This window comes from Leopardus geoffroyi, chromosome C2 (genome assembly GCF_018350155.1).
Source record: "Leopardus geoffroyi isolate Oge1 chromosome C2, O.geoffroyi_Oge1_pat1.0, whole genome shotgun sequence".
NCBI classification, from domain to species: Eukaryota; Metazoa; Chordata; class Mammalia; order Carnivora; family Felidae; genus Leopardus; species Leopardus geoffroyi.
The window spans coordinates 2975185-2990906 of record NC_059333.1 but is presented as its reverse complement, the minus strand read 5'-3'; the positions used below and the strand labels follow the sequence as shown (position 1 = coordinate 2990906).

Sequence of the window (15722 nt, the reverse complement as noted above, 5' to 3'; positions counted from 1 at the left end):
CGTCATATGGAGGAAAGCGTGTGGGGAGGGCTACGTTTTCTCGTCCACCCCCTGTTAGGAGAGTAGCTGCCATCAGGCCTGAGGCCCTGGCCCTCGCTCGGTAACAAGCATCCTTCCCAGACCCCTTCGGCCTGGGGGTGGTCACAGCTCCCGCCCTCACAGGTCCACTGATGCTGCGGCGGCTCTGGTGGTTTCCCTCAACCCTGGCAGCACCTCCGAAAATGCTCTTTTCATGAACAAGCCTCTTTTCTCCCATAAGCGGGCCATCTGTCTCCTGCCTATTCTGAGAGACGCCAGCCTCGTGGTGTGCCAGGCGCCTCACATGCGGTCCCAGCGGCACCTGTACAAAGCCCCCATCAAAGCATCTGGCAGCACCTGTGCCTGGGGCATCTGGGTTGAGTTCAGGGACACGGCCTGCCCCAGGGGGCCCCGGGGGCCTAGGAGACAGGCAGGGCCTCAGCCAGACGGAGCAGAGTCCAATTCCAGAAGCTGAGGTGGCGAGCAGGTGGGAGGGAGCCTGTTGGAATCAGGCCTGGGTGCAATGGGGATTTGCCCACGCCTGGGGGAGATCCAGAGTGGCCCCTGGAGCCTGCCCCGGATGCCCCGGGGTGCTGGGAGGCCCTGCTGGGCGGCGGGGGGGGGGGGGGCTGGTGGCGGGAAAGACAGACCCCTCTCGGTGGGGATACCGCGCCTCCCGCAACAGCGCTGGGTGGGGAAGTGCCAAGCCGCTCCTCTCTCCTCCGGGCTAAGGCCTCTCTCTCCGCTGACTTCCCTTCCTGCCCCTCTTCCCCTTTGCTCCCCCTGCCCCACCCAGGTCTGTGCTCCCTGAGGAGCTCCTGTTTTGCCCTCTCCTGCCACCAGGCCTCTGGCTCTGCCGTCAGCGGTCATGACCCTCGAAGGAGAGCCAGCCCTTGGCACAGGGCCACCAAGCCCAGTCCTCAGCCTCTCCTGTCCCCTGGACTCTGGATGGCGGCCTAGAGGGGGCCGTCCAGCCCAGCCCATCTGGGGGTCTGCAGGAGTGGGACACGCTCTTTGCACATGTGGGACTTTGTCATTTATCTGGGCCTGGCTCTTTCCCGGAGTGTCCTCATTCCTGAGCCTCGGGGACAACGGACTTATCAGAGCAGGGCCTCTGGCTCCCGGAGGAGGTGCGGTCTCAGGAGAGGCTGAAAACTGGCCTCACCAAACAGGTGAGGCCGTGGAGCCCATGCAGGCGGGAGAGGGGCTGACCCGGGGTCAGGACTCTGTTCCCCTTCCTCTGGGCTCCAGGCCTCTTCCCCGGCCACCAGGCCCTGTTGGTTTCCTTCCAGGTCTGACCCTCGATGTAATTGTTACCCTCCCCCAAGGCCCCTGCCGCCAAGCCTCCCCTCCCCCTCCTTCCTCTTTCCTTGGTGACGATAGTGACAGCACTGACCGAGAGCCCCGGCACCTGCTGGCCACCAGACCCGTGTAGCATTTGGGGGTGGCTCCCTTTCCTTGAGCACACCCCCCACCGTGGAGGTCATGAATTAATGCCACAGAGGGAGAGGTCCCAAGTACCCACGACAAAGTCACCATGTCCCCAGAATCTCATGTTTTTACTTAAAGCAAAATTCATTCCCATATGGTTTTCTCCTCGGTACGGATTGACGCTTTACGGTAAGTGCTCCCAGAAGGCTTTGCTCACCCCGCCCCAGAACCTCCTGAGCTGAGCTTCCTGCTCTCAGAAGCTGCTGATGGCTCAAGGCATCGATGTCAGGGTGACCGAGTGACAGCGTGTCACCCGGCGGGCAGGCAGGGGAGCCAGACTCCGAGTCTGGTCTTGGCCAGCACAGGGCAGGGTGGGGACCCGGCTGCCCGAACAAAGGCCTGTTTACCAGGGCAGGAGGATGCCGGCCTCGGGCCTGCCAGGCCCTGCGGGATCCACCCACGGACTCACAATGGGCAGCTTGTGTCCCAGCCATCCGATCCTCCCGGGGCTACCCTGGGCCTGGCGCCGTGGACAAGGCAAGCGGGGGGTCGGGACGCGCAAGGAGGAACCTCTGTGTCCTTGGCCAGGCCGGATGCACGCGTGTGCCTGCGGGTCAGCTGAGACAGCATGGGCAGAGTAGTGGCCCCAAAGCTGTCCATGTCCTGATTCTGGAAACTGGGAATGTGTTACCTTCTGTGGCCAAGGAGGGTCTGTGTCAGAGAGAGGCTGGCTGTGAATGGAGCGGGGGGGCCACAGGCCAAGGGGTGCGGAGACCTCTAGAAGCTGGAAAAGACCAGGAAACTGATTCTCTCCTGCAGCCTCCAGAAGGAACCAGTGCCACCCGCACCTTGCCTTTAGCTCAGTGAGACCCTGTAGGACCTCGGGCCCAGGAGACTGTATGGGACTAAATCCGTGTGGGTGATCTTTGTTACAGCAGTGACAGGAGCCCCGTGCGCATCGGGACCCGCTCCCCACCGTGAGTCACCGGAGGCCGTTACACCTGGCAGAGCCTGGAACTCCCCACCTGAATCTCAGGGAGAACCCCTTCCATGAGGGGCTGGGGGATCAGGTGAGATGGGGCACACAGGGCCCAGCACAGCGGGATGGCGTCCGTGTGGCCAGGGCCAGCTCCTTCCTCCCCGCGGCGTGGGCCCCAGACGCTGGTTCACCCGCTTGTGTGGGTCAGGGCCTGTCACTGGGGCAAGGGGGCGTGGGGAGCCTGTGAGGTGGGCCGTGGGTATGCGGGGAGGCTGAGGGGGGAGGCTGAGGAGCCTGGAAAAGGGAGCCGTGTCCCTCCAAGATGTCCCCAGCTGTGCAGTATGCTCCCTGCACTTACGGCTCCAATGGTTCCGATGGGCTGCGGGTGAGCAGAGACATTGATCCTCCCGGGCCCAGAGCTGCGCGTGGGCAAGACTCCGGGCTCTGCGGGGAGCCCGGAAGCAGCCAGCCTCTCTCTGTCGCCAGGGAACCCAGCAAAGATGAGGGTTTTCTGCAAGATCAGGATGTGGAAGCAGGGACAGCAGGGAGGGTGACAGGGTGCTGGGCGGGGGTCACGGTGGACAGCTGGACTGGAGGGGCTGGACTGGAGGGGCTGCACGGCGCTGAGGGAAGGAAACCCGCGGAGGGCCCGTCTGGCGCAGAGGAGGGGCGGAGGGACGGTGCCAGGAGGCGGTCAGGGGTAACGGGCCGGGCCGGTGGTTGGTACGCAGCTGGACCCCACAAGGGGCCCTCCTAAGCCCCACGAGGCGCCCCCTGACCAGGAAGGGGGCGATGTCCAGGTGGAGACAGTCGCTTCCTGGAATCTTCCCATCTCTACCAGCGTCCTGGACCACCGCTCAAAGCAGCATACAACACTCATCTGGAACAGTCTGGAACAAGGTGTCGGCCGGGCCCTGCCCCCTCTGGAGGCTCTGGAACACGAGCTGTCCCCGCCTCTCTCCCAGCTCCGGAGTTGCTGGCAACTCTTGGGGTTCCCTGCTCTCTGGCCTACATCCTCACATGGCTTCTGTCTGTGTCTGTGTGTCCTTTTCTGTCTCTGTTAAGGACACTCTCACGGGATCGAGGGCCCACCCCAATCCAGCCTGGCCTCCTCGTAACTTGATTAGACCCACAAAGACCCGGTTTCCGAATAAGGTCCCTGTTACAGGAACGGGGGTTAGGAGTGGACATCTCTCTTCGGGGGACAAAATTCAGCCCACAACACCATCCACACCACGGAACGGAGAAGAGACAGCCGAGGGCCGCCCTGGGGCGCACGCACGGGGGCACCGGGAGGGTCTGCGTCCGTGAGCCCATGCCCCCTCTATGGACCAAGGTGACTCTGAAAGTCTTCTCTGTTTTCCCACTGGTGGTGCTGGGCCAGCTCCCAGCCTGAGGCTCTCCCACTCCAATCAGGAGGGTGGGACCAGACCCGCAAGCGGGGCCCCCGCTGCCCCTCCCGGGCCTGGGTCTCCTCCCCTGTGGCACAGGATGGTGGACACAAGCACACACGTCCAGGACAGAATCACAGGTAGAGTGCAGAGCCCATAGTAGGGGCGGGACACGCATGTGTCCTTGTGGACAGGTGCACAGCCCTGTGACACGTGCTGGGGACACCTTCAAGGACAGTCCCCCACCCCCTCTCAAAGTGCAAAGGTCAGCCACTGGACAGAAGCCTGGTCACGGGGTGCGGCAGCCACTGTGGGAGCAGCGACCGGCTCCGTGGAGCTTGACCGAGCGTCCGCAGGCTGAGTGAGGCCAGAGGAGTTTCCGGAGCGAAGGGTGGCGTCTGAGGGAGCTGTGGAGGCCATGCGACCCTCCCATACAGAGCCGCGTCCCGTGCAGCTGGCCTGCCACTCGCTCCCTGGCCGGTGATTTTGGACATGCGTGATGGCCGTGGCAGGCCGGAGCCTGTACCCGGTGGCCCTCACCGCCTGTCCAGCCAACCCCACGGGGCGAGGCTTCTCCTGCTCCTTTCCACCGAAGCAACACGACCCTGCCAGCTGGAGCTTCATAAGGAGCTGTCCCTGGAGACAGGGTCCTGAGCGGGGGGATCTGGGAGTAGTTCCGGATGAGGCCCGTGGCCGTGGCAGAGCCCCCATGGACGGGTTTAACCTCCCGCCGGAGTTAAAGGCCTGGTGGGTCTGTCTCTGGCCCGGGGGTTCTCTGGGAAAGTCGTCTCAGAACTCAGCCAGCAGCAGCCAGAAGGCAGAGAACAACTCCCCACAGAGACCGCCCGGGCCCCTCAGCCCCCGGTGTCCCACAGGTACCCCTGAGTATGAGCAGTCACAGAGCGTGCTGGGTGCCCCAGGGGCCACCAGGCGCTCCCCTACACGACAAACTGGTGAGCCCGAGACCGCTGCCCCAGAGGCGCCCCCCCACCCCTGCTCACCAGCAACTAGAAACGTGGCCTTTGGGGAAGGAAGGGCTACCCCTCCCCGAGCCAGAAACTCAGATACTGTCCACCTGGGAATCTGGGGTGTCTGCTCCGGTTTCCCTCTGCTCTCCTGGGGGTGCCTGGGGGCTCCTGTTGCTGAGATCTGCTCCCCGGACTCCCCAGAGGCCTGGGGAGAGCGTGTGTCCATCTGTCCCCAGGGACAGCCCTGCCTGTCCTGCCAATGGCACCAAGACCGGGGCGGGAGGCCTCCTTCTCACACCGGGAGGGAGAGAGGACCACATCCGGGCCCCTCCTGGGTGGCGGGCGTCCCGGTCTGCTCTTTCACAGACAGCCCGGCACCCCCTGCCGAGCCAGGCGCCCCCACTGGTTCCAGGGCGTGGGCACCGACCCCAAGGCCTTCCCCACCCACTCCATTGTAGGGCTGCAAGCTTAGCACGTGTGCAAGTATTTGTGGCCAGATGCCTCCCGTCAGCCCTCCCGGGAGGCCTCCACCATGAGTCACCGGCTCTGGTCTGGGGTCAGGCAGCAGCGGCCTCGCCCGTTCAGACTTTAGAGGCCTCACCCTGGAGAAGCGGGGCACCGACCCAGCTAGCAGCCTAGAGGGGCTTGGGGGGAAGGGCAATCGGTCCTGCTCCTGGGCCCTGCCCCTGCTCTGAGTCGCCCGGACTGTGGCCCTCCGCGTGGCGGACGAGCTCACGGGCTCTCCACCCGCAGTTCCTGCCCGCCGTAGATGAGTCACGGTGACAGAGGATGGTCCCGCCAGGCCTCATGATGTGTGGTTCTGTCCTGAGTGGCTCAGCTGTCAGTTTCCATGCCCGGGGTGGCCAGTCCCATGGCCAGGAAGAGCCAGGGAGGCTGCTGTCCTTTACCAGGGCAGGCCTTCGTGATGTACAGCTACCCACGGGTCACAGGGCAAGTGGGGGGAGGGCAGCAGGGAGAGGAAAGGACTCTTAGGGTCTGAGGTGCTTGATGGGGCCAGGACAGCCCCCCCCCCCATCACACATGAGCCCCCAGGAGTGGGGGGAACAGCCGCCCAGGTTCTTGTCCTGGCCCTGCCCCAACCGAGCTTGCCCTGGGCCAGCCACCATCCCCTGGCCTCGGTGTCTTGATCTGGTCCCGAGACACCAGCTTGGGCCAGTTAGGTGAGCTCATAATCAGGACAGGGGACTTGTTCCTTCTGCTCACCTGGCCTCGTGGGCTGAACCGTGGCCCCAGGAGAGATGTCCACCCAGCCCTGTGAATGTGACCTTCGTGCGACCAGAGCCTTGGCGGGCATGATTAGGGTCAAGATGAGACCATCCTGGCCGGTGGGGAGGGGACATAACCCAGCGACAGAAAAAAGCACACACAGACTCACCGGGAAAAGGCGGAGGTCGGAGGGATGTGTGGGAGCACCGAGGGCTGTCAGCAAGGCCCCGAGGCTGGGAGAGGACCCCCCTCCCCGGAACCCTCAGAAGGAACCGGCCCTGCCCATGCGTGATTTTAGCCTCCCAGTGTGTTGATCTATTAGGGCTGCCCCGGAAACAGGTACAAACACAGAGCCCGCCTACAGTGGCAGGACCGGCTGGGGTGCGGGGCGGACACGGAAAGCCCTCAGACACAGTCCCGGGGCCCACAGGATGGCACGGCAGGAAAGGGGCTGGGCGTGGCCCCAACCATTCCCCAAACCAATAACGCCCGGCCCCTGGCAAACCCTGCCTGGGAGGAACCCACCAACGTGGAGGGCTCTTCGGCAACAGGCACCTTCCCCTTCCTCCTGTCTCAGAGTGTGAGCCTCTGGCCGGTGGGCAGAGCCCAAGAAACCCCGGAGCCCCGTGTCAGCCTCTGGCGCTGGGCCCTGAGATCGATGGGCCCTGAGTAAGGGGTCTGAATGTTCTTTTCAGGTGGGGCCCCCCTAAACTGTTTCCCTGCAAGGGTGGGTCCCCCAAGAACCCCTCCGACTGGATTCTTGGATTTTTTTTTTTAAGTTTATTTTGAGAGAGAGAGAGAGAGAGAGAGAGTGGTGGAGGGGCAGAGAGAGAATCCCAAGCAGGCTCCACGCTGCCAGCACCGAGCCCGACACGGGGCTCAAACTCACAAAACCAAGAGATCATGACCTGAGTTGAAACCAAGAGTTGGACGCTTAACCGACTGAGCCGCCCAGATTCTTGGATTTTCAGAGGAGAGCAGACTGTGACCAGTGCTCCTTGTTAGCAAGGACAAGGCCGCGGGGACCCACGTGAGAAGGAAGACTCGTGTCCTTGTGCTCGGGACCCAGCCCCGCCGTCTGTGTCACGGACAGTGCACGGGGTCTGGCCTCCAGGCAGCCACGGCATGGCGGGGGGGACAAGATCTCCCACCTGGGCCGAGGGCAGCACAGGACAGCATGCGCTGGAGAAAGTGGTGGCCCTGAGGCCAGTGGGTGAGCTCTGGGTGAACATGGGTCCTTCCTGGCCTGGTGCTTGGAGGAGGAAGCTTTCCGAGCAGGTAAACGGAGGCACATGCCCAGGGCGTTGGGCTGAGGCAAAGAGAGTGTGGGCAGGCCAGAGCTGTGGGAAGGGGGATTCGAGCTGCCGCGGGTGGTCCCTCGTGGGAGGCTTGTGCCCTGGAAGGTGACAGGAGGCCACAGGGTTTTAGCTCTGAGGGGGACGTCGGGGGACACCTTTGCAGCAGGCCCTTTGCAAGGATACAGTGTCGGATCTCTGAGGTGACTCACACTTTCCTGCCCCAGAGCGGCAGGGGTGGTGATAAGGAAGGGCTGGGAAGGTCACACGGGGGAGGCGCGAGAGGCAGTGGGGTCACATAGCTCAATCCGAACCCGGCTCGGGCTGGAGCCTCCACGGGACGCCAAAGAGAAGGTATCGGGACGCGGACGTTTCCTCCACGAGCTTTGGTCTCTGTGTTTTTCAGGGGGGTCCTCGGGGGAGGCTTTCATCTCCGTGAAATTGCAGGTTCGCCTTGGCGGCCGGGGCTCCTGCCAAGTCCCTCAATTAGCCAGAGGCCTCTGGTGGCTGTGGGGAGCCCGCTGCAGGAGAGAATGCACTTCTGCTCCCTCCTCCTGGGGCCCGACCCCGGGATGCTTGCATCATGGAAACTGCTTCTAGAAACCCCATGGCCTGAGCCGCCCCGCTCCTGGGGAGACCGGAATGCCAGCTCAGCGGGCAGCACCCGGGTGAGCGTGCCTCCTGCCTCTCCCCCGGGACTCCCTTGGCTCCGCAGGGCTGGTGACCAAGAGCTGTGATGTCACCGTCACCCTATGAGGCTGCCAGGCGCCCGGCGTGAAGGCTCCTCCTGGCCAGCTCGGCACTGACGCAAATCAAAAGCTTCCAGCTCTCTGAGCGGCGGCCACCGTCCTCAGCCGGCAGCTCTGTGGTCCAGCACGGGGGTGGCAGGGGGGAGGGTGGTGGGCAGAGGGCTCCGGCGGGCCTGGCATCTGAGATAATCAGCTGCTTTTTAAAGGGCGGCCAGCGTGGCATGTGGGGCTCCCCGGAGGTCAAGAGGGGCCAGCCCCGCCCCCCCCCCCCCCCCCCCCGCACCGCAGGCCCTGGCAAGGTCAGCCGTGCGCCGCGGGGCCTCAGGCGTCGCCTGCCAGGCCACCTCCTGCCCCACGTCCCCAGCCAGAGGGTGCCTGGGGTCCTTGGGCTCCGGGCAGGGCTATTTGCCTGGAGTGGCGCTGGCAGCGTGGGAGGAAGTCAGGCCAGATGGACCCATCCCAGGGCGAATGGGGGCAGGGGCCGGGGCAGCCTCCGCAAGGCATCCCGCAGGGCTGGGGCGGGACACCCCCGCGCACTGGCCTCCGCCTGGAGCTGTGCCGCCTGGCCCTCCTTGGCTTCCCGGGGCGGTTCGCGGACACGGGACGCGTGTCCAGGGCTCCTCCCGGGAGTGTGGGGAGCTGGGCTCGGAGGTCACGGGGACCCGGGGTGCCCTTCCAGACCCCTGTGGATGAGAGCCACCATGGGACCCCGACTGCCCTGGAAGAGGCCAGCCTGCCGGGATATTCTGTTCTTCCTTAAAGACACACGCACGTGAACACGCTCCCACACCCACACGTGCACGCACAAATGCAGGTGAGTGTGAGCACGTGCGCACATGCTTACACTCACACGTGGGCACACACGCACCGTGGGTGTGGTTGCTTTCCACGTTCGGATCAGCACTGGCTTCAATCGACAGGGCACTTGGCGGGATTTGACCGCTTCTAGCACAGCACGAGGACCCTCTCCTCTCTTCCTGCCCCCCCGACCCCGTGCAGTCCTAACCGCAGCCCTCTGGCCTGGACTTGATGACCACGGAAGAACAGAATATCCAGGGGCCACGAGTAGCCACCCGGGAGGGTGACAGTGAGACAGCAGTGGGGGGTCCGGGTGGAAGGACGCGTCAGGAGCTGAGGACAACGATGCCAGGGCCTCCCTCCCGGCCACATTTGCCCTCAACCGGCACCCGGGCCGGGAAGTGCCCAGTCCCGACGCTTTGGACCGGCCACTGGCAAACAACCCCGGGGCGCGGCAGGTGCGGGCTGGGGGGGCGGAGGCAGGCTGGGGGGCATATGGAGAAAAACCCTGTCGCACGGCCCGAGCTCACCCTGGGGGGGTCACACTGTGGGGTGTGGGACACAGCAGCCCGTCTCCTCTTGGCCACTGCGATGTCACCCTTGTGGGCGGCCCTTGGAGCGGGGAGCCCTCCTCGTGGAAGGGCCTGTGGGGCGTTCTGCCTTGCAGCAGGACGACCTGGGTGGCTGGGAGGCCGGCTCTCTCCCTTCCCGCCCAAGGGAGAGACATCTGCTGCTGCGCTGTGGGGACACGGGTCCGGGGTCCCTGCAGCCTGGGGACACCCTCCGGCACCGTCTCGGAATCACGGCCTCAGGAAACAGGGTCACTCACGAGGTCAAGGGCTGGTGAGGACTGACTCTGAACACTAAATCTGTCTGTCGCTGCCGTCGCTCTCCTCCCTGACCTGCACTACAATCCTGCCGCGCTGTTCTGGATGTTTCCAGCAGCCGTCCCACGCAGCTCTGGGCCTTTCTCCACGCAGACGGTTGAGAGGCAGGCACAGAGCTGATGGGGACTGCCGGCAGAAGCGTCCAGAACAGTGCAGCGGGATTGCAGCGGGCTCGGAATGGAAGACAGCCTGAGCTCTGGGCAGACAGACGTACAGGGCAGGTTGGGCCTTGCGGGAGACCTCCAGGCTAGCCGGTGCTCCTGGAGTTCGGCCCCTGAACCGGATCCTCCGCTCGGGAGTGGGCCGACCCGCCGATCCACACACTCGCCTGTGTGGCCTGTGTCCTCAGGCCAGCAGGGCAGAGCCTCCCGGGCCCGGCAGCCCACCCGGCCCCCGGCGCCCCGGGCTCGTCGGGAGGGAGCCGTTCTCTGCAGGCAGGGCGTCCCCGCCCACGGCCTCCCCTCCGCTGCCCTCTTTCTGCTCTCCGGGCTGAAGTCGGCCTTTGTGTTGTTTTGTTCTAGTAACCAGTCCGCATCGGCCGGCGGGCAGTCGGCCGATGGTCATGCTGTCCACGTGGCCGGGCTGTCGGCTGTCATGTGCAAGTGGGGACGGGGTTGGGGGGGAGAGAGGAGCCTAGCAGGGGCTCCCCCAGGCCCAGCAAAGGCACCCCAGGAATGGGAGGATGCCCCTCCCCACCCCACTTCTGGTTTTCCAGACGGAAAAGCCGGCAGGAGGGGCTGAGCGGACCAGCCGCCCGCCCCTCCCCTCCCCTCCCTTTGGAGACCCGGGCGCCCAGCCCTGCGCCCCCAACCGAGGGGGCATTTCTTCCGGTCCTTCTGGCCCAGCGGCCAAGCCGCCAGTGTCTGTTTTCCCGCCGGCTCCCCACGGAGCCGCAGTGGCAGTGCCCCAAAGTCGGTATCCGCATACACTCCAACCTGCCCTTCAGTTTATAAGACGTCAATATTTGCTCTTCCATTGAGAAAATAGTCAGAGGTTTTCCTTTAAGTGCTCTGTACACATCAGTGCCCTTCAAAGCACATGCTGTGCTCTTTCTACACCGTGGAAGGAGGAAGCCTGGCCTGTGGCTCCCGGCACAAAGCAGCCCTCCCATGTTGTCCCCGCCGGCCTGAATGTTCTAGAAGCCAGGGCACCTGGGGAAAGGAGGACAGCAGGAGCCCCTGGCCCGACACCAACGCCAGGAGGAGGCAGGCGTGGTCATTCTGAGCCACAGGCATCCCAGCCGGGCCCCAGTTCTGGCCCGCAGGCTGACCACCAGCCCACATGGGAGGTTTGGTCTGAAAGGGAGGGTTTCTGGGCTCCAGGTTCTGACAGGGCCTTTGCCGGAGAAGCGGTCATCAGTGAGACAGAGAGACAGAGAGAGAGAGAGAGGCCCCGCCTGGGCGCGGAAGGTCTGCATTTTACACTCAGCCTCTCACTAGACGCCTGACCCCCTGCTTACCCTCTCCGGGCCCCGGTTCTCTTACATGTGGAAGGGGGGGTGGCGCGTGGAGCCCACGGTATGCGCCTCTCCACAGCGAGGCGTGGCCACAGCAGGGGTAGTTTTGCCGTGAGGATTGGCAGGGGTTCCACACCTGGTAACTGGTACCGGCTCATCGTTGGCTCTGGGCTCCGGAACTTCTCTCGAGCCTGAGCCGAATCGAGGCCTAGAAGGACCTCATGTGACATGCCAGCGCACAGTAGGCCCTCTCTAACAGCTTTGCCTGAATCCACACGACAAACAGATGAACGGTGACACAAATCGCTCTGGCCGTGCTCTCTGGCTGCCCCCCCGGCCCCCTTGCCCTGAGCGCAGGCACCTGCGAGAAGGCCACGCGGGCACCGGCAGGCTGGCGTCCCTTCTGGTGACATTTACCCCACAGCCTCCCTCACGTGTGGGCCCCCGGCGGTCCTGAAAGTGGCTACACGGGCACGGACAGCTTGCTTCCTAATTGCTGGACGCCCGGGGTCCCTCAGACCTGGACGGACACGCTCCTGGGCCCCAGCCCCCACCAGAGCCTCCCCTGCTTGTGAGCCCTCGTCCTCTTCAAAGTCGCTCCTGCAGTGATCAGGCCACCTTCTGGCTGGGGGGCTGCGGGATGTGGGACTGAACCCACGAGGACCCCCGTAGATCCCAGGTCCAGCGGCAGGGGAAGGTGCTGGGCCGCCCGGGCCCCTGGGACCTCATTCAGGCCATTGGCTCACCCTGCTGGCCCACGTCCCCTGTTTCTGGGAGACGATTCTGCGAGTTGCCTAGGATGACGTCGGTAAAAAAGCTTGCTTCCTGCCTGGGGCTCTGAGGACCAGGTCTGCCTATGTCACGCCTATGACAGAGTTCTGCGGGCCCTCTGGAGTTGACATGAGCTGTCCTGGGGCTGGCTGGGGGAGGGCGGTTCCTTGTTCCTTTTTCCACAGCAGGAGCAGAGGTTTAAGTACCAGATGGCTTGAGTGGTGGTTGGGGGGGGGGGGGGGTGGGGCACAGGTGGTCAACCCCGTGGGCCCGTGGGAACCAAGTGGTGGCCATGCGGGTAACTGGGGCATTTAAATAAGGAAACACTCAGGTCTGATCACAAGCCTGTGAGTGTGGGGGGGGGCTTTCCCTTTCCTTCTCCTGCTAGAAAGCTCTCCTCCGCCTGGAGCCCCTCCAGGCCAGGCTCTCCCTTCTTATATCTGCCCCCTTCCTCCTTCAGGAAGCAGCCCTGACCCTCACCCTCCTGCTTGCTCCCCTTGAGTCTCCAGCCTCCAGGGGACCCCTCTCGAGGGTCTGCTGCCATCCTGCCATCCCAGTCTGCCCGGACTCCTCTCCACCTGTCTGGAAGACAGGTGCCGCTTCCTGACAGGCGTTCCTCTGCCTTCCACATCCTGGAAGCTTCCCCAGGGCTGAAAATGCCTGGTGAGTGGCGGGCCAGCCTCAGGTGGACTATGTGGGGCCTCCACGGTCCAGAGGTTTCCAGCTGGTGTCCCGCTCAGTCGTCCGATGGCCGGTCGCCCGTGTCCACCTTGGAGCTGAGTTGGGCCGGGAGATAGCAGAGTGGGAAGCCCAGAGAACGTTCTAGGCGGGCCTGCCAGGGACAGGGAGTGAGCGCCTCTGTCTGGGAGGCCCGTGGGAGGCTACTGGTCCAACGGCACTGCCAGAGGACGTGTGTGAATCCCAACTCCCGAGGCAGACGGCCTCGGAGGTGTGGGCCACCGCCTGCCTCTGACGCGGCTCGTTCTGTTCGCCTCTGCTTCCTGGCCCGCTGTGGGTGGAGTCCCCTGCCAGGAACGATGGTGCCACCTGGCTCCGTCCTCGACGCTCTGACGTCTGCACTCCGCCGTTTGGGCCAAGATGGAAACCAAGCGGAACGTTCCTGACGTGGGATCTCCTCGTCCCACGGTCCCGTGGCACCCACCCCAGCCATCTCCCACCAAAGTACTTCCGGCACCCCCCCCCCGCCCCCCACCGGCTCTATGGCTGGGACCACGGGCCTCCCCCTGCCCCCAGGACCCAGCTGGGAAGTTGGAAAAGTCTGGCCCCACACCAACCGAAACATGACCCCAGAAGCCCAGGCTCGGCCCCACTGATTCATCGGCGGAGCAAACTTCCTGCCCCCACCTGCCCCCACGCGGCTCACGCTCCCGTCAGCCAGAGCTCGGGGAAGAGGGTGAGGCCCTCCTGCTTGCACAGCGTCCCGGCTCCGACCCCACGAGGCTGGACATCTGCTAGGCCGATGACGGATGTGACCACAGGCAGACAGTGGGCATCAGGGCCACAGAAGCCCAGGATCCGGCGGAAGAGGCCTTAAGATGAGCGGGCCACGGGGCGCCGTGTGGGGCGGCAGGGATCGGACGCAGCGTCAGCTTTTCAAGTCCTGTGTGGACCTTCCTGCACATTAGCAAAAAGCGTAGAGCATCAAAACCCCGACGGAAGGATGTCATCTCTTGGGGCCGAGACTGGTGAGGAGGGCCGTTAGCCCCGGGCTGGCTGGACGGAAAGCGCCAGGTGCGTCGTGGACCGGCCTGGCTGAAATTCTGCCGTGGCCGGTGGGTGACGGAGGCGTGGGGAGCATCGATCTGGCCAAGGGCTCTGCGAACTGTTTCTGGAAAGGGCCAGAGAGTAAATATTTAGGCTCTGTGGCCGGCGGTCTCTGCTGCATCCTCTCTGTTGCAAAAGTCACAGGAGACACGACGTGGACAAGTGGGTGTGGCCGTGCCACAATGAAACTTTATTTATGGACCTGAAGTTTGACTTTGGTGCAACCTCCACAGGTCGTCTTCCCCTCCCCCCACCCCGCCACTTACGAATATTAAAACCGGGCACCCGCGTGGCTCGGTCGGTTGAGCATCTGACTTTGGCTCAGCTTACGATCTCACGGTTGGTGGGTCGGAGCCCCGCGTCGGGCTCTGTGCTGACAGCTCGGAGCCTGCTTTGGATTCCGTGTCTCCCTCCCTCTCTCTGCCCCTCTCAAAATAAATAAATAAACTCTAAAAATAACTAAATAAATAAAATGTTAAAACCCTTCTTGGCCAGGGGTCAGACACAAACAGGCCAGACTTGGGCCGTGGCAGCACAGCCTCTGGGTGGTTCTGGAGGCAGCCCGTCTCAGAACCAGCCCCCAAGGACCCCAGAGACGCGCACGGCAACCCCAGGTTGGCCAAAGTAGCACCGCCTCCCGGCAGGTGCGCTGGCCCAGGGGGCGGCTGACCAGCAGGAGCCTCGGGGCCATCCCTGGACATGGGGAGGAAGGGGCTGTAGTTCCTCTGGGGTCTTGAAGCTGGACCACCTCGCAGGCCTTGGGGGGCCGCGGCCAGGACCCCCTCCTCCAGGCAGCTGAAGGAGTCCCATCTGCAGAGGAGAGAAAGAGCCCCCACTGGGACAGGAATGTGGACCCTGCCCTAGAGTGCCTCCAGCGGAGCCCAGAACACACACTAGCCTTGCTCCCGCATGTGGCCTGCGCCTCGCAGACGCCCTGCCACTCACACCCGAGGCCCTCCCCTCGGTGCCTCTGTGACTCAAGGCCCTGATCGGCCCTCAACCCCTCCAGAGGGTCCCAGAACCACACGCGGCAACAGACGAGGCTCAGGACCTGGCAGCCGTGCCGGAATATTCCAAAGGCCCCAGAGGCTGTCAGAGGCCGAGAGTGTGATCAAAATCCCCAAATGTTCCAGGACAGGAAAGCAGTTTCACCCTCAGTGCTTCCCCCGCTGACGGCCACTTCAAACCCGGCCGCCGCACAACCACAGACTCGCCGCCGTTCCGAACACTGCCGCACGTCGTCCCGGGCACACGGCGGCTGGCAGAGGCCCGAGTAAAAGATCGGTCTTCTAGATTAAAGCATGCGTCCTCTGAGGCGGTGCCTTGCTCTGCCCCCGAGGGGAGCGGGCAAGACTGAAGAGAGAGGAGGTCCAGCCGGCACCGTGCGGACGCCGCAGCCCCTTCGACGGGCGGGGACCACAGCCTGGCAGGGGGTGGGGGCTCCCCCGAAGCCGAGCCTGCGCCCGCCGGCTCGGCACCGTGGGTCACGGGGCTGCTGTCGGGAAGGGCTGGCTGAGTCGGGAGCCGGCTGTGCAGGTGGTGTCGACGGGACCCGGTGGCCCTGATGAAAGCAGCCGTTGCCTGCGGACAAAGAGGATGAGAGGGTAGCCTCTCTCACCCTCCCTGGGGAAACTGAGGCCGCAGGGCAAGGGCCTGGGCGCCACGTGGCACTGTTGGGACCCAGCTCCGGCCTCTGGGCTGCCAGGAGGTGTTCTTCCTGTGCCCCGAGGAAGGCGGGGAACATGGTCATTTTGGAATGTGAGCCGTGGGGGCCCCCCTTTTCCTTTTAAAGTTTATTTATTTATTTAGAGAGAACCAAGGGGGGAGGGGCAGAGAGAGAGAGAAGGGGACAGAAGACCCAAAGCAGGCTCTGCGCTAACAGCACCCGGCCCGACGTGGGGCTCGAACCCACAAACTGTGAGGCCGTGACCTGTGCCGAGGTCGGAGGCTCAGCCTGCGCACCCACC

The 15722-nt window shown here is 64.2% G+C and overlaps 1 long non-coding RNA gene across 3 annotated transcripts; it reads left to right on the top strand.

Annotated features, from left to right (window-relative positions):
• The first annotated feature begins 6886 nt into the window (after positions 1-6886).
• Positions 6887-13131, top strand: LOC123610510. 3 transcript variants are annotated; one of them, XR_006718160.1, is made up of 5 exons: positions 6887-7292; positions 8265-8357; positions 8738-8872; positions 8979-9314; positions 12431-13131. It is a non-coding gene; the product is annotated as an uncharacterized LOC123610510 (long non-coding RNA). The 3 variants fall into 3 exon arrangements; XR_006718159.1 differs by lacking the exon at positions 8979-9314 and having other exon boundaries at positions 6895-7292; XR_006718161.1 differs by lacking the exons at positions 6887-7292; positions 8979-9314 and adding an exon at positions 7451-7663.
• Positions 13132-15722: the final 2591 nt, after the last annotated feature.